The sequence below is a fragment of the Thalassophryne amazonica genome, chromosome 1 (genome assembly GCF_902500255.1).
Source record: "Thalassophryne amazonica chromosome 1, fThaAma1.1, whole genome shotgun sequence".
Taxonomy (NCBI): domain Eukaryota; kingdom Metazoa; phylum Chordata; class Actinopteri; order Batrachoidiformes; family Batrachoididae; genus Thalassophryne; species Thalassophryne amazonica.
In genome coordinates, this window is record NC_047103.1 from 141848972 (window position 1) to 141868772 (window position 19801).

A 19801-nucleotide genomic window follows, 5' to 3' on the forward strand; every position below is an offset into this window, starting at 1 on the left:
TAAAGCAATTCTTCCTCAAGGGCAGCAGAAATTTGTTATGTTCATCAGCATTCGCTGCTCCATGAGGTTATGGGCTTGATTTTTGACAACTAAATTGGCCAATTCAAAAATCACAATGTTCATAAGCTTTCACAGCTACGGCAGCTGCTGACAACTTGTAACTAATAAGTAATGTAACTAATATGGTAAGACTGAGTAATCAGCAAGTATTATCAGCAAGGAAACTAATAGTTACTTTTCTGAGACTTAAAAATAACCAAGTTCGATTACTAGTTACTTGATTAGTTACATTCAGCAGCTGCCGACAAATTGTCCGCAGCTGCTAATTAAGAAACGGCAACACTTGACTTGAAGGTATCGTCATAATAGTGACATAACACTGTCATAAGTGTTTCATAACACAGTCATGAACGTGTCATAAACATTATACCAATGTCATAAATGTTTATGACTGCTGGCATTAAGTGTCATTCGGTTTTTGTAAGTTGATATTTTTTGGTTATCTTGAATATAACAACTTGATATTTATCAAGTCGTCTTTGGCCTTTTTGGTCTTTGTTTGTATGCCAACTTGTCATTACAAAGTAATCAGTGTGACTATAATCATCTTCAACATGCTGCAGAGTGTGGCCTTGCCTTTCGGTGATAGAGCAGCCAGCAAAGCCTGTAGCATAGGCGGAAATATGGGACTCTTCAAAGGTTCTGCTTTACAAGTCTGATGTATTCTCACTAGCTGTGTAAACATCCTTTGTGTCTCATTAGGCTGTGATTTTGGGATGGTGCCTTTGTGCTCTGGACTAATTCTGTTTGAAATGCAAGAAGGGAATGAGATCGTCTGCGGTCGGAAACGCATGCTACTAATTGGAAGAGGGTCACTTTATTCAACTAAAAAAACTGTTGATTTTAGTGATTTTTTTTATCAGCATAAGCAATTTCTATGATGTTGGCATTAGATTATTTTAATGTGTTATATTTATATTTCTGTATATTGATATTGTGCATCAAGGAAATCTGTTAGACTGATTGGTAAATAATTACTCAAAATGCAATGAACTGATGTCCACTCACTCACTCATCACTCATCTTCAGCCGCTTATCTGGGGACCGGATCACCGGGCAAACAGCCCTAGCAGGGGTCCACGGACTTCCCTTTCACGGGCCATATTGACAACGTCTGACTGGGGGTTCCTGAGGTTTTCCCAGGCCAGTGTGGAGATATAATTTCTCCACCTCATCCTGGGTCTTCCCGGGGTCTCCTCCCAGCTGGATGTGCCTGTTACACCTCCCTCGGGAGGTGCCCATGGGGCATCCTTGCCAGATGCCCAAACTGCCTCAACTGGCTTCTTCCAACGCGAAAGAGCAGCTGCTACTCCGAGCTCCTCACAGATGACAGAGCTTCTCACCCTATCTCTAAGGGAGTCATTAGCCACCCTCCTAAGGAAGCCAATTTCAGCCGCTTGTACCAGTGATCTAATTCTTTCGGTCATGACCCAACCTTCATGACCATAGGTGAGAGTAGGAATGAAGACTGACCAGTTAATCAAGAGCTTTGCCTTTTTTGCTCAGCTCCCTTTTCGTCACAACAGTACGGTAGAGCAAATGCAATCCTGCCCCTGCTGTGCCGATTCTCTGGCCAATCTCATGCTCCATTGTCCCCTCACTTCTCACCAAGCCCCCGATGTACTTGCACCGCATTCCCTACCCAGAGTTGGCAATCAATCAGTTTCTTGCCGTGAAACATGGCCTCAGATTCAGGGGTGCTGATCCTCATCTCAGCCACTTCACACTCTGCAATGAACCGATCTAGTGAAAGCTGGAGGTCACAGGCCAATCCAATGACACCAACAGATGGTTCCCCATTTTCCCCTCCTGAAGTGCCTCATGGTCCACCAGAAACAGTCGGGGCTACATATATTTATTAGATGGAAATCCTGCTCATAATTGAATTGAGATCATCCAATTAGTATTTCTGGGGGGTATGAACCCAAGATATTTCATATTTTTGTGGACAAATTAATTGCATACATTCTTGTATTTGCAGTAGACCTCTGACCCTACATTGGACTTAATTCTACTTCTTGCATTTAAGTACCTGCAACACATTTGCAAAAAAGTTGGAACAGGGGCAACTGTTTCTAAATCCAAGGATTAAGTCATCACTTTTTTCAAACAGTTTTCTTGGAACAAGTCAGGAGCTAGATACAGTATTTGAGTGCCCATGAACGGAGCTCAAGAAGGTTACCTTCTGGAGCAGATTGGTCAGAGGACAAGATTGTCAGAAATCTAGTCTGAAAACTCATTTTTCATGATATTATTATTATTATTATTATTATTATTATTATTATTACATAGCTTATTGGAACCCATTTAATTTTGGTGTTGACTCAAGTCTGGATGTGAAATGTTTGATACGAGGTCTATTAGATAATAAGCCGACCCTTTTATTTTTTTTTTTAACTATATGGATTTGAATGACGTGCGATTACACCAATCATGCTTGAACCCTCGTGCGCATGCGTGAGTTTTTTCACGCGTGTCGGTGATGTCATTTCCCTGTGGGTAGGCCTTGAGTGAGATGTGGTCGCGCCCTCTCGGCTGAATTCCTTTGTTTCACACGCTGCTCGAGACGGCGCGCGTTGCTTTATCAAAATTTTTTCTGGACCTGTGAGGAATATCCGAGTGGACACTATTCGAAAAATTAAGCTGGTTTTCGGTGAAAAGTTTAACGGCTGATGAGAGATTATGGGGTGTTTCTGTCGGTGTAAGGACTTCCCACCGAGCGGGATGTCGTGCAGCACTTCCAGGCGCCGTCGTCGGCCTGTTTCGACCTGAAAACATCCTAATTTAAGGCTTAATTCACCCAGGACGTCGTGAGAGAACAGAGAAGATTCAGAAGAGGCCGGCATGAGGACTTTATGCAGACATTCCACTGTTTAAGGACATTTTTTAATGAAAGACGTGCGCGCAAATTCGCCGAGTCGTTTCTGTGACGACTCGGTGAATCTGTGTGCGCCGCAACAGGAAAAAAACCTCCGTGTTGAAAGCCATTTGTAAAATTCAGGCAGCTTTTGATGGCTTTCAATAAGTGAGTAACTGAGAAATTGTTTAACAGCTTGGGCATGTTCCAACTTGCCCGTTAAGGTTTCCAACGGAGGTGTTTTTCCTGTCGCGACCCCCCACGGTCGGGTCCGGCCCGACATGCGACTCTGCCCACACGTTTTCATTACAAAATGTCCGTTAACAATGAAATGTCCGAATAAACTCCTCATGCCGACTTCTTCTGAAAGTTCTCTGTTCTCTGACGACTTCCTGGGTCAACAGAGCCTGAAATGTGGACGTTTTCAACTTGAAACGGCGAGACGCTGCCGCCTCGAAGCGCAGATCGCCATCAGGCGCCGTGGGCCGTCCTTACGGCGACACTACCAGACCAAAATCTCTCATCAGCCGTTAAAATTTTTACCGAAAACCAGCTGAATTTATCGAATGGTGTCCACTCAGTTGTGCCTTACAGTTTTGAAAAAAAATTGACCAAACAAAGCAGCAGTCTCTGAGCCATTCCTAAACAATGAAAAAATCGACAAGAGGGAGGACGACTCCTCACTCAAAGACTGCCCACAGGCGAATGACGTAACCGACAGGCGTGAAAAAACTCTCGCATCCCCACGAGGGTTCAAGCACGTCTGATGTAATCACACGTGATTCAAATCCATATGGTTTTTGAAAAAAATAATAAGGTCGGATACTTTTCTAATAGACCTTGTATATTCATTTTTTATTTATTTATTTTACTTTGTTAAATAAGAAAACAAGCAACCATCAACATCTGGTCTTCAGCAAGATCTGTATTGTGAATCTTTTGCTGTCTTTTTTTCAAAGCAAGACATAGCTTTTGATTCATTTCTCAAAAAAGAATTAAATTACTGTTATAAAACCTATCAGTCTTTAATACACCATAAAAGAAAATCATGTAATATGCACCATAATGAAGTTGCTGTAAGATGTACAGCTACAAATATGCTATAATATTGTTAATTGCAAAATAGGATTCCACAAGTGTTCAGTCTTGTCACAAATATGGGCTTTTTTTCAAGGCATTTAAGTCTTTGGTCATGGATTCATAGTCTGCTTAAAAATAAACAAACACCAACAAAAAAAAACAACAATTCCAAGCAGTATCCAACCTAGAAATCACCTGGATTTGATGAGACGTCAGAAATGGTACATGACTCATGTACACTGGGGATGTAAGCAGTTTTACTTGCAATATACCACTTGGACAATTTCATACACCTCTCTCTGACAATTAGAGGTTATTTGGAGAATTGGGGGGTGTGGGGGGGTGGTAGGGGACTACATACTCAGCAGGATATTGCTGTGTTTTTGTAGCAGCTGTCACACGGTGATGAAAACCATTGCATTTATGTACTAGATCTCTTTAGCTGTGACGAAATGTTCATTCTACATCCTCAGCAAAAAAATCAGAGGACTTTCTATGAAAGCGGTTTTGAGTCTTAAGAAGCTTTTTTTGCACCCACCGTGTGAATGAGACAGAGGACACAGAGCTTCTAAACACCGTTATAGTACAGTCAGCAGCTTGGGTGCTTCAGAGGCTTGATTCTACAGTATGTACAGGTTCTCAGCCTTGATGGGTTTTGCTTGATGACACTTATCATCCATCTACTATATTCGCCTCATGTGCAGCTTGGACGCTCCTAATGTTGCCTTCTCATCTTCATCACCTTCCCATCAGTCATGTCTCATGACTCTCCTTCATGGTTCAGTGACAGGGTTCGAAAAGTAGGGCACACTTAGAACTGCCGCTGCCTAATAAAGTGAAAACCATGCACGGTTACCTACTTATTGCAAGAGTAATTAGCAGAGAAATACCTGTCGTGGGTATTATAATTACTGAGCACTCTGCCAGTGCCTGCCTCTGGCATTCGCTGTCAACTCCACGGTGACCGGAGAAACCCATGAAGAAGGAAATCATGTTGAGGTTTCTTTTTGAATTGGGACAGGATGGTGATGTTTTGTTTCTTTTTCTCAATATTTTGTGTTAACAGCAGGCACTATCATCTGCAACCCAGCAGACTTTCCTCCCCTGGGATCTCACCACAAAACAATACTCTTGCACTTGATAAAAACTGCAGTATGTCTTAGTAAGTATTTCCCTCTCACCAAGGATTTTAGGATTACCTCCCCCTTCACCCCTCCAAAAGAGTATGTGCAACTAACATACTATGATATGGACATCAAATTCATCATGTAAAATTAACAATCAGCATGAGCCTGCATTGGGGTGGGGGGTGGGTGATCATTTCAGATTCTTTGTGTACTCACATTTTTGTGCTATCTGGATCTAACATTGTTAAACCGAACACTCCATGTTAATACAATAATTAAGTTAATGTAACTCAAACTTTGAAAAAAGTTATAGTCACTCATTTCCATTAATTAAACTAACTCAAAAATGAATTGTTGTCATAACAACTCAGTTCCTTTAAGTGCATTTAACGTTTTGGGGCATTTAAGTGTTGGTAATGTATTTCCAGTGCATTCCATTCACTCATTTTAAATGAGTTTATGTAACGGAGGCCAGCAGGTGTCGCTGTGCATATGTAGTTAGTAAACCTCACTCCCAACAGCTCAAAAGAATTCTCTGTTCACAAGGCCAGAGCCCTGGGTTTTAGCCCGACTTCCATGCCAGAGATCGTGAGTTCGCATCCCGAAGGGAGTGAATGGGTAGTGTCATAACAACACAACACAGAGTCAACAAGTAAACCAAAGAATGCCTAAAAAAATCAAATCCAAAATGTAATGCAAATTCTTTAGGCAGAAATTTGTCACTTTTTATTGAAAAACATAAGCTAGATTTACATGAGTTTAACTACAAATTGTTAAGTTAATAAAACTTTAACAATTATTTTTTTGAAAATTATTTCATTTAAGTTGGCAAATTCAAATGGTTTAAGGCAAATGGTTTCCTCAAATGGTTTGAGTTCAACTAACTCATTGAGTTTTACAGTGTATTCGAGCACTGCTATGACACTGATTTGTAAATACAAGCCAAAAACCCATATGGACGGGGCATTTATAGGTCAGCAAGTTGACACGAACGGAAATTCACAAAAAATGGGTATCTTCAAAAGTACTCACCCTAGAGACATAAGCTGAGGATCACAATGTCCACAAACCCCATATTTATATTCGCTTTTCATAACATGTATGTTTCAGGAGCAGTATTTTCTTCACAATTAAAAAAAAAATGTTTTAGGGGCATTTCCATGAGAAACATCACTTTGCGTGTATCACTTGATGTTCTCTTGACACCAGCAAAACAACTGTTATACTTTCTGTCACATCACAATTGATAGAGCTGCTTGTGGGGCAGTTTTAGCTAACTATAAAACGTTGATTTTCCGTCACATGCTAAATGCCCATTTTGTGTAGCTTAGTGCTGCCAGTGTTAGCTGATGGATTCTTCACACAGAGAGGCAATGTCTTTGGTTTTGGAGACTTTGACCCTACCAGCGACAGCTTGGTGACCAACTATAAACTTGCAGTACTCAATCAACCTCCTGTCAACAACCTGGGTACGGAGAGATCTGTTGGGTTTATTAATTATGAGTTGGACAGAAGAGGCCCAAAAGAGCTTTCAGCAGCTGGAGCTGCTCATCTGAATGCAAACTCTATCCATCTAATGGAGCTTTGATCGGTGGATGAGTTCAAGAACTTTGGTAAAAAAGCTAAAACAGGGGTGGCCAAATTCGGTCCTCAAGAGCCACATTCCTGACACTGTTAGTTGTCTCCCTGCTCCAACACACCTGAATCCAATGAAAGACTCGTTAGCAGACTTTTAATGAGCCTTTCATTGGATTCAGGTGTGTTGGAGCAGGGAGACAACTAAGCGTGTCAGGAATGTGGCTCTCGAGGACCGAACTTGGCCACCCCTGAGCTAAAACAGGCTAACAGGCTAAGCTGGAGGAGTCTGGCCTGTCAAGGATGGAACCCTCTCGTGTGTCTGTAGAAAAGAGGAAGCTGTCTGACCTGGAGAACCTGGTGGAACAAGTAAGGTCGAAGCAAGTGGCTGACTTCGTGAGGAGGAGGCATATCTCAGACAATGGCAAACAGGATCACATGTAACTGGAAGTGGAGTATGCTCGGGATACGACATTAAGTCTCCTCAAGTCAAGTGACCTGTTCAGGCTGAGGGAGAAACATCAACCTGTCTAAACACAGCAACTGGCAGTGAACCTTAAGGTGTACCTTGACAAAGCTGCAAGAAATGCCAGCGTTACATGGGCTGACTTTGATGCTCCTGTGGTGGTAATGGCAGAGGCTAGTGTCTAGAAACTTTGAATATGATTTGTTCATGGTCTTATAACATGCATATGTCACGGACATGAATAAACAAAGCTCGTCAGCATCTCACCATGTCATTTAGCTCCTTCAGACTTTATTTTGAGTAAATGCTTCAGCAGAGCAGTAGCATAGCAAAAAGCTTTCAGCTTCTGTTGGGGCTCCTCCCCCCAGGCCCCCCGCCTTTTTAAGCATTTTCCTTATTTTGCCTTTCAGCTTCTGGAGGGGATCTGCCCCCATACTCCCCACCTTTATAATGACTTTTCTTTTTTTGCTTTTCAGTTGACACCCCTAATTAATTAACCCCCTTCCACTTTAAGCATTTTTTAACCCTCTGGGGCTGATGCCGTCATATATGACAGCTAAGACCAAGCTTTACTAAATTATAAATAACATTTTAATGATATGAGATAGAAACATACTTTTTTTTTTGCTGAAAGGTTAACTCAGCAGACTTTCTGCAGCCATTGGCCATCTTTGTACTCCTCATAGAAGCTATGTGATGACGTGCGCAATGTGAGTGTCCAATTGGAATTGGTTCACCATCACATGGTTTTCCAAAATCTAATTGTAGGGCAGATTTACCTCACGTGAAAAGACAAAGATCAGTTTCAGGAGTGATATGTTACTAGTTGGCCCGTTTGAATAGCCCCCTGGGTGATCCAATGAGTACATACTATTGGGCTCCAGTGCACCCTGTGCCATTACGCACAGCGATCAGTGAAATCAGGCGGAGCAAACGGAGAGCCTCTGATGACAATCTCACGTGCTCAAACAAAGAGTGTGTAACTTTCAGGATTGCGCCACTAGTTTGCATTTGAATGTTACTGGATAACTCTGTTGCTTTCTCTGCGTAAAGCACTGTTTATCATCTCAGTGGAGTGAGGGGGAGGACCACTGCTCAGACTGTAAGGAGCCAAAGTGGGCCAAAGTGTGAATGAAAGGTGCTTTAGAAGCACACAAACACGCCAAAACACAGTAGAAGTAGAAGTTTGTGATGTAACCTTTGTGTAATAGTAGACAGAAATTGCTTTGAGATGAAGACAAACAAAGCACATAGACCATTTTGTATATATTATTCAAAATGTGCATTTATGTTTATTGTTTGAACCTTTTTGTTATACAGTCTTTCACACAAGACCTCAAATTACCTTTATAAAGTGTCTAAACAGTTGTATATTATAGTTTGCTGTGTGTTTTGAATAAATGTGTGTGGAAAATTTTTATCCGCTTTACTTTTTCCTTTCTTATTTTTGATTGTAAACCTTTATTACACTTATAAAACACAACAAAAGCATATATATTATGAAAGCACAGGTTGTCCTGAAAAAAAGAGACATAAAACATGATTGTGGGATAGAGGGAGAGCTGTTAACAACATTACTAAAACATTTATGCCAGGCGAGTGTACAGCTGTGCAACGTTTCTCTCATATGATATTTAAATGACACATTTTCAATTGCTCTAAAGCTTGTAGTCTATTTTACAATCTAATTTTAAGCTTCTCAATACAACTAGCATTACAATATTTAGAAATAAGATGTGAATATCATGTCAATATATTCTCAAAGGAGTTAGGTGTTGTAGTTAATTCATAATAAACCACATGTACTATTATATATGTTTCTAAAATGGACGGCATTTATATATCGCTTTTCCATCTGCATCAGACGCTCAAAACGCTTTACACAAATGCCTCACATTCACCCCGATGTCTACCTGCTGCCATGCAATGCGCCCACTACACACGGGGAGCAATTAGGGGATTAAGGACCTTGCCAAGGGCCCTTAGTGATTTTCCGGTCAGGCTGGTATTTGAACCGAAGATCCTCTGGTCTAAAGCCCAATGCTTAATCACTAGACCATAACCTCCCTTTGTAGGTAAAGTAAGTGAACTTGAATGAGGATATGCAGTTGGATATACAGGGTGGGCCAATAAAATGTTATCACTTTTTGATCGTACACAAGTTTTTGAAATGAAAACTTATTCGAAAATTTTATTTACAGGCTTGTTTTATTTACAGGCTTATTAACAGAAGCATCAAGTTAACATTTGATACCAAAGGTTTCTCACTTTGTCTCTTGTTTTCTGCACAGTTCAATAATTGATGATATGTTCAATCCACACTCCTCTTCTTTGGATTACAGCTGCAATATCAAATTTATCATTTTGCTATAAAATTCTGGGAAAAGTGGTGTCACGGCAGCTCGTGGACTATCTTACTGAGAAAATCTCTTTGAACCACTGCAGTCTGCTTTTAGAAAATATCATTCCACAGAGACGGCTCTCACTAAAGTGGTGAATGACCTTCTGCTTACAATGGATTCCGACACCACTATGGTTCTGGTGCTGTTAGATCTCAGTGCTTGGAAAATCATTTTGGGATTACTGGGAGTCCCCTTGCATGGCTGACTAATACTTGACCAGTCGTTCTGTGTTTTGTACAGTAACACAACCTCTAACCTTAGTGACATGAACTTTGGAGTTCCACAGGGGTCTGTCTTAGTCCCCCTGCTTTTCTCCCTTTATACAGCACCCCTTGGGCACATATTGCGGCATTTTGAGATTACCTTTAACTGCTATGCTGATGTTACTCAGTTATACATGCCGATAACTGCTGGTAATCTCATTCACATAAAATCCTTAGAAGATTGCCTTGCATCAGTGAGAAGCTGGATGTCTAGAAACCTCCAACTTTTAAACTCTGATAAGACTGAAATGATGGTTCTTGGTACATCAATTTGACCAGTTAATGCTCAGCTGAGGCTCATGCATCATACATCACACTGACAAAATGAGGAACCTTGGGATAATTTTTGATCCTACATTGTTCTTTGACCTCCACATTACAAAAATTACGAGGACTGCTTTCTTCCACCTGAGAAATATAGCGAAGATTCATCCCATCCTGTCTATGACTGATGCTGACACCCTGATCCATGCGTTTATCTCTTCTAGATTGGACTACTGCAATGTTCTATTTTCTGGTTTACCGCAGTCCAGCACTAGGGGTCTCCAGTTGGTTCAAAATGCTGCAGCCAGACTTTTGACACAAAGCAGAAAGTTTGACCACATTACACCCATTTTGGCATTCCATCACTGGCTTCCTGTCCCAGTGAGATCAGATTTTAAGGTTCTGCTACTAGTCTATAAAATTGTTCACGGACTGGCACCTCCCTACCTAGCTGACCTAATTAAACCTTACATACTGGCCTGGGCTTTGCGTTCTCAGGGTGCAGGACTACTTTGTGTCCCTGGGGTGAATAAGAAGTCTGCAGGTTATAGAGCTTTCTCTTATCATGCCCCTGCTCTGTGGAATGATCTCCCTGCATCAATAAAGCAGTCAGTTTCTGTGGAGGCTTTCAAGTCCAGACTTAAGATGCACTTATTTTCCCTTTCGTATGGCTAGCATACTGGCATAGCATAGTTCTACTCTTTTCACTCTTTTAATTCATTTTATTAGGAAACGGAGCGTGCCGCGGCCTCAACTTTACCTAAATTCTGTGTCTTTTCGTGAAGCTTAGGGCCAGTGGCCGCCGATCACCTTAGTATTTCTTCTGTTTTTCTTGTTGCTTAATGCTGGCAAATTATAGAGTATTTCTTGTCTTGCTGGTGCCTGATTCTGTTTTTTCTCTCTGTTTAAGGTGCAGCTCCATCCAGAGATGGGAGTTGTATTTGTGCTGGCAACCCTCCTGTCCTGTGCACCAACAGCATTTCCTGTATATTCGTTTTGTGAATTGTTCTGTAATTTATGTCTGTAGCATGGCCCAAGCAGAGGGTCACCCCTTTGTGTCTGGTCTGCTTGAGGTTTCTTCCTCATAGGGAATTTTTCCTTACCCCAGTTGCTCTGGGCGTTGGTAACGTTAGACCTTACTTGTGTGCAGCGCCTTGAGGCAGCTCTCTTGTGATATGGCGCTATATAAATGAAAATAAATTTAAAAAATTGAAATTAATTTGATGCTTCTGTTACAAGTCTGTAAATAAAATTTTCAAAGAAGTTGTCATTCCAAAAACTTGTGTACGATCAAAAAGTGGTAACATTATATTGGCCCACCCTGTATATTCTGCTTGTATTTAACCCTCTGGAGTCAAATGACACGCCCTCACGTAAAATGTCATATAACCTAATTAAGCGGATGTAACACTCTGTCTGCTGCACTCTGAGGCTCCCTTTAAATGCGTCTTGAATGAGAGTTCAACCTTCATAGCACTTTTTTTAATTTTGTTACTAGGCCTTGTATAATGTGACTTATTATTTTTTACGCCATGCATTTTCATGAATATTACTGTCATTTTTCACTGAGTGTTTATGTACACACATGCAGGCAAAAGGATCATTTCCTTCTCTACTGCAGCAGCGACAGCAGTGGGAAGAAATATGACTCATGAATTTTCCAAAAATCAGAATTCACTAATCCCACGTGTGTTTGGTCACAGTCCACCCACCCCATGTTGGTCTGATTGTGTGGTTGCTTTCTCTTTATTACTGGTGGAAAGTATGTGCGGCTAGTGTTTTTTTGTTGTATGGGGGTTTTTGCTTTATTACTGGTGGAAGGCGTGTGTGGTTAGTGTTTTGTTGTTTGGGGGTTTTTTTTTGTAAAAATTAGGCGTTTTATGAATGTGGAGCATGCACTTTACTTATTTTTTGAAGACGAAGAACGGAGTGCACAGTGACAGAGTCTGAAACAGACAGTGAGGATTCTGGTGCTGAAGAGATGATCCCTCTTTTGTACTGGAGCAGCAACCAAAGCAGATGGATCCACCAATATGTGCAGGGAGATCTGAACAGAGGGTCAGATCTTGTGCTTCTGTTTCCAGATCCAGATCTCCGCTCAGACGCACAGCAGAGACACGCCCCAGCGCTGACTGCTGGAACACGGAGGAGGATGCAGACATCGCTCCAGAAGTAAGCAGATTTCAGCCTCGGAGAACACCAGGAGTCCAGGTTAATACGCTTCCCACCCAAAGTCCAAAACACCTTTTCTTTTGTTTTTTCCAACTGACACAATGAGAACAATTTGCACCAACACCAATAAAATTGCTGCAAAAAACAAGACATTAGGGAAAAAATACAACTGGACAGACTTATATATATATATATATATATATATATATATATATATATATATATATATATATATATATATATATATATATATATATATATATATATATTTTTTTTTTTTTTTTTTTTTGCCAGATCCCCTTTCTAATTTCATTTCATTTCATTTATTTGTGCAAGGACAGCATACAGTTACATTATGCTCATTGAGCAGAGATGTTTGTACCAGACTGTAGCTGCAACAGCTAATTTCCATCTGTAGTTCTTGAGGGTCAGGGGGATACACATAGGGCTATTAAAAACATCACAAACAACACCTACAAAATATGTAATACTAAATTCATAAAATAAATAATATTAAATTCATTCTTATGTCATTCATTTCTAAAATACTGTGCCATATCAAAAACATTTAAAACAATCATTCATAATTCATCCCTGTCACTCATATCATGCAGCATCAAAACATCAATCAATCAATCAATCAACTTTTTTCTTATATAGCGCCAAATCACAACAAACAGTTGCCCCAAGGCGCTCCACATTGCAAGGCAAGGCCATACAATAATTATGAAAAACCCCAACGGTCAAAACGACCCCCTATGAGCAAGCACTTGGCCACAGTGGGAAGGAAAAACTCCCTTTTAACAGGAAGAAACCTCCAGCAGAACCAGGCTCAGGGAGGGGCAGTCTTCTGCTGAGACTGGTTGGGGCTGAGGGAAAGGACCAGGAAAAAGAGATCGATCACTAATGATTAAATGCAGAGTGATGCATACGGAGCAAAAAGAGAAAGAAACAGTGCATCATGGGAACCCCCCCACAGTCTACGTCTAAAGCAACATAACCAAGGGATGGTCCAGGGTCACCCGATCCAGCCCTAACTATAAGCCTTAGCGAAAAGGAAAGTTTTAAGCCTAATCTTAAAAGTAGAGAGGGTATCTGTCTCCCTGATCTGAATTGGGAGCTGGTTCCACAGGAGAGGAGCCTGAAAGCTGAAGGCTCTGCCTCCCATTCTACTCTTACAAACCCTAGGAACTACAAGTAAGCCCGCAGTCTGAGAGCGAAGCGCTCTAATGGGGTAATATGGTACTACGAGGTCCCTAAGATAAGATGGGACCTGATTATTCAAAACCTTATAAGTAAGAAGAAGAATTTTAAATTCAATTCTAGCATTAACAGGAAGCCAATGAAGGGAGGCCAACACGGGTGAGATATGCTCTCTCCTGCTAGTCCCCGTCAGTACTCTAGCTGCAGCATTCTGAACCAACTGAAGGCTTTTTAGGGAACTTTTAGGACAACCTGATAATAATGAATTACAATAGTCCAGCCTAGAGGAAATAAATGCATTAATTAGTTTTTCAGCATCACTCTGAGACAAGACCTTTCTGATTTTAGAGATATTGCGTAAATGCAAAAAGGCAGTCCTACATATTTGTTTAATATGCGCTTTGAATGACATATCCTGATCAAAAATAACTCCAAGATTTCTCACAGTATTACTAGAGATCAGGGAAATGCCATCCAGAGTAACGATCTGGTTAGACACCATGCTTCTAAGATTTGTGGGGCCAAGTACAATAACTTCAGTTTTATCTGAGTTTAAAAGCAGGAAATTAGAGGTCATCCATGTCTTTATGTCTGTAAGACAATCCTGCAGTTTAGCTAATTGGTGTGTATCCTCTGGCTTCATGGATAGATAAAGCTGGGTATCATCTGCGTAACAGTGAAAATTTAAGCAATACCGTCTAATAATACTGCCCAAGGGAAGCATGTATAAAGTGAATAAAATTGGTCCTAGCACAGAACCTTGTGGAACTCCATAATTAACTTTAGTCTGTGAAGAAGATTCCCCATTTACATGAACAAACTGTAATCTATTAGACAAATATGATTCAAACCACCGCAGCGCAATGCCTTTAATACCTATGACATGCTCTAATCTCTGTAATAAAATTTTATGGTCAACAGTATCAAAAGCAGCACTGAGGTCCAACAGAACAAGCACAGAGATAAGTCCACTGTCCGAAGCCATAAGAAGATCATTTGTAACCTTCACTAATGCTGTTTCTGTACTATGATGAATTCTAAAACCTGACTGAAACTCTTCAAATAGACCATTCCTCTGCAGGTGATCAGTTAGCTGTTTTACAACTACCCTCTCAAGAATCTTTGAGAGAAAAGGAAGGTTGGAGATTGGCCTATAATTAGCTAAGATAGCTGGGTCAAGTGATGGCTTTTTAAGTAATGGTTTAATTACTGCCACCTTAAAGGCCTGTGGTACATAACCAACTAACAAAGATAGATTGATCATATTTAAGATTGAAGCATTAAATAATGGTAGGACTTCCTTGAGCAGCCTGGCAGGAATGGGGTCTAATAAGCATGTTGATGGTTTGGATGAAGTAACTAATGAAAATAACTCAGACAGAACAATCGGAGAGAAAGAGTCTAACCAAATACCGGCATCACTGAAAGCAGCCAAAGATAACGATACATCTTTGGGATGGTTATGAGTAATTTTTTCTCTAATAGTCAAAATTTTGTTAGCAAAGAAAGTCATGAAGTCATTACTAGTTAAAGTTAATGGAATACTCAGCTCAATAGAGCTCTGACTCTTTGTCAGCCTGGCTACAGTGCTGAAAAGAAACCTGGGGTTGTTCTTATTTTCTTCAATTAGTGATGAGTAGAAAGATGTCCTAGCTTCACGAAGGGCTTTCTTATAGAGCAACAAACTCTTTTTCCAGGCTAAGTGAAGATCTTCTAAATTAGTGAGACGCCATTTCCTCTCCAACTTACGGGTTATCTGCTTTAAGCTACGAGTTTGTGAGTTATACCACGGAGTCAGACACTTCTGATTTAAAGCTCTCTTTTTCAGAGGAGCTACAGCATCCAAAGTTGTCTTCAATGAGGATGTAAAACTATTGACAAGATACTCTAACTCCCTTACAGAGTTTAGGTAGCTACTCTGCTCTATGTTGGTATATGACATTAGAGAACATAAAGAAGGAATCATATCCTTAAACCTAGTTACAGCGCTTTCTGAAAGACTTCTAGTGTAATGAAACTTATTCCCCACTGCAGGGTAGTCCATCAGGGTAAATGTAAATGTTATTAAAAAATGATCAGACAAAAGGGAGTTTTCAGGGAATACTGTTAAGTCTTCTATTTCCATACCATAAGTCAGAACAAGATCTAAAATATGATTAAAGTGGTGGGTGGACTCATTTACTTTTTGAGCAAAGCCGATAGAGTCTAATAATAGATTAAATGCAGTGTTGAGGCTGTCATTCTCAGCATCTGTGTGGATGTTAAAATCGCCCACTATAATTATCTTATCTGAGCTAAGCACTAAGTCAGACAAAAGGTCTGAAAATTCACAGAGAAACTCACAGTAACGACCAGGTGGATGATAGATAATAACAAATAAAACTGTTTTTTGGGACTTCCAATTTGGATGGACAAGACTAAGAGACAAGCTTTCAAATTAATTAAAGCTCTGTCTAGGTTTTTGATTAATTAATAAGCTGGAATGGAAGATTGCTGCTAATCCTCCGCCCCGGCCCGTGCTACGAGCATTCTGACAGTTAGTGTGACTCGGGGGTGTTGACTCATTTAAACTAACATATTCATCTTGCTGTAACCAAGTTTCTGTAAGGCAGAATAAATCAATACGTTGATCAATTATTATATCATTTACCAACAGGGACTTAGAAGAAAGAGACCTAATGTTTAATAGACCACATTTAACTGTTTTAGTCTGTGGTGCAATTGAAGGTGCTATATTATTTTTTCTTTTTGAATTTTTATGCTTAAATAGATTTTTGCTAGTTATTGGTGGTCTGGGAGCAGGCACCGTCTCTACGGGGATGGGGTAATAAGGGGATGGGAGGGGGAGAGAAGCTGCAGAGAGGTGTATAAGACCACAGCTCTGCCTCCTGGTCCCAACACTAGACAGTCACAGTTTGGAGGATCCCAAAAAATTGGCCAGATTTCTAGAAATGAGAGCTGCTCCCTCTAAAGTGGGATGGATGCCGTCTCTCCTAACAAGACCAGGTTTTCCCCAGAAGCTTTGCCAATTATCAATGAAGCCCACCTCATTTTTTGGACACCACTCAGACAGCCAGCAATTCAAGGAGAACATGCGGCTAAACATGTCACTCCCGGTCTGATTGGGGAGGGGCCCAGAGAAAACAACAGAGTCCGACATTGTTTTTGCAAAGTTACACACCGATTCAATGTTAATTTTAGTGACCTCCGATTGGCGTAACCGAGTGTCATTACTGCCGACGTGAATTACAATCTTACCAAATTTACGCTTAGCCTTAGCCAGCAATTTCAAATGTCCTTCGATGTCGCCTGCTCTGGCCCCCGGAAGACAATTGACAATGGTTGCTGGTGTCGCTAACTTCACATTTCTCAAAACAGAGTCGCCAATAACCAGAGTTTGATCCTCGGCGAGTGTATCGTCGAGTGGGGAAAAACGGTTAGAGATGTGAACGGGTTGACGGTGTACACGGGGCTTCTGTTTAGGGCTACGCTTCCTCCTCACAGTCACCCAGTCAGCCTGCCTTCCCGACTGCACGGGGTCTGCCAGGGGGGAACTAACGGCGGCTAAGCTACCTTGGTCCGCACCGACTACAGGGGCCTGGCTAGCTGTAGAATTTTCCACGGTGCGGAGCCGAGCCTCCAATTCGCCCAGCCTGGCCTCCAAAGCTACGAATAAGCTGCACTTATTACAAGTACCGTTACTGCTAAAAGAGGCCGAGGAATAACTAAACATTTCACACCCAGAGCAGAAAAGTACGGGAGAGACAGGAGAAGCCGCCATGCTAAAACGGCTAAGAGCTAGTAGCTACGCTAAGCTAGTGGATTCCCAAACAGGGAATCCGACACTAGACAGGCTGTGGAGCAGCACAGGTAACGCGCAACAACAGTGCTAAAAAATAAAATAAAATAAAAATAAAAATCCACTGGACAGGCTGTGGAGCAGCACAGGTAACGCACGACAACAGTGCTAAAATAAAATAAAAATCCACTAGACAGGCTGTGGAGCAGCACAGGTAACGCACGACAACAGTGCTAAAATAAAATAAAAATCCACTAGACAGGCTGTGGAGCAGCACAGGTAACGCACGACAACAGTGCTAAAAAATAAAATAAAAATAAAAATCCACTGGACAGGCTGTGGAGCAGCACAGGCAACGCACGACAACAGTGCTAAAACAAAATAAAAATCCACTAGACAGGCTGTGGAGCAGCACAGGTAACGCACGACAACAGTGCTAAATAAAAATCCACTGGACAGGCTGTGGAGCAGCACAGGTAACGCACGACAACAGTGCTAAAAAAAAATAAAATCAAAATCAAAATCCACTGGACAGGCTGTGGAGCAGCACAGGTAACGCACGACAACGGTGCCAAAACAAAACAAAAAACCACTAGACAGGCTGTGGAGCAGCACAGGTAACGCACGACAACAGTGGTAAAAAATAAAATAAAAATCCACTGGACAGGCTGTGGAGCAGCACAGGTAACGCACGACAACAGTGCTAAAAAAAAATAAAATAAAAATCCACTGGACAGGCTGTGGAGCAGCACAGGTAACACACGACAACAGTGGTAAAAAATAAAATAAAAATCCACTGGACAGGCTGTGGAGCAGCACAGATAACACACGACAACAGTGCTAAAAATAAAATAAAAATCCACTGGACAGGCTGTGGAGCAGCACAGGTAACACACGACAACAGTGGTAAAAAATAAAATAAAAATCCACTGGACAGGCTGTGGAACAGCACAGGTAACACACGACAACAGTGGTAAAAAATAAAATAAAAATCCACTAGACAGGCTGTGGAGCAGCACAGGTAACACACGACAACAGTGCTAAAAAAAATAAAATCAAAATCAAATCCACTGGACAGGCTGTGGAGCAGCACAGGTAAAAATCCACTGAACAGGCTGTGGAGCAGCACAGGCAACACACGACAACAGTGCTAAAAATAAAATAAAAATCCACTGGACAGGCTGTGGAGCAGCACAGGTAACGCACGACAACAGTGCCAAAAAACAAAACAAAAATCCACTGAACAGGCTGTGGAGCAGCACAGGTAACGCACGACAACAGTGCCAAAAAACAAAACAAAAATCCACTGAACAGGCTGTGGAGCAGCACAGGTAACGCACGACAACAGTGCTAAAAAATAAAATAAAAATCCACTGAACAGGCTGTGGAGCAGCACAGGTAACGCACGACAACAGTGCTAAAAAATAAAATAAAAATCCACTGAACAGGCTGTGGAGCAGCACAGGTAACGCACGACAACAGTGCTAAAAATAAAATAAAAATCCACTGAACAGGCTGTGGAGCAGCACAGGTAACGCACGACAACAGTGCTAAAAAATAAAATAAAAATCCACTGAACAGGCTGTGGAGCAGCACAGGTAACGCACGACAACAGTGCTAAAAAATAAAATAAAAATCCACTGGACAGGCTGTGGAGCAGCACAGGTAACGCACGACAACAGTGCTAAAATAAAATAAAAATCCACTGAACAGGCTGTGGAGCAGCACAGGTAACGCACGACAACAGTGCTAAAATAAAATAAAAATCCACTGGACAGGCTGTGGAGCAGCACAGGTAACGCACGACAACTGCTAAAATAAAATAAAAATCCACTAGGCAGGCTGTGGAGCAGCACAGGTAACGCACGACAACAGCGCTAAAATAAAATAAAAATCCACTAGGCAGGCTGTGGAGCAGCACAACAACAGTGCTAAAAAATAAAATAAAAACGAAAGCGTTAGCAAGCTAGTTAGCTTGCCAACGCTGATGAAGGTTAGCTGATAAAAGTGCTCCGTCGCGATGCTTCGACCGTTAGAGGTCTTCTTTAGGCGTTGGAGCACGGTGAAAAAGTAAAAAAAAGTAAAAAAGTAAAAAAGTCTTGAAAAAGACTGTTAATTCAAAGAACTCAAACAGCTCAGTTCAAACAGCTAACAGATACAGCAGAACACCGCTGTGCTCCGGAACAGGAAGTGTTCACAATGGGCCTCATGTATCAATGTTGCGCACTTGTGGCGTAAATTTACGGCGTAAACTTGAAATACACCAAAGTCGCCGTGACATGTATCAAGCAGTGCGCACCTGCCCATTTCTGGCGTACACCTGACGTGATCTTATCAAGACATTTATAAATTCATCTAAGCCTCTCAATCACTTTACAATATCAAAACACTTGTAAAAGATATTCACCCTTCATACAGTTCATCTCAATTTCTATGTAAAATCAGAACACTTATTACACATGTTCAATGTTACCTTTAGCAGTGATATATATTTAGTGCCTGCATATTTGGTTTTGAAGGAGCTATGATTTTA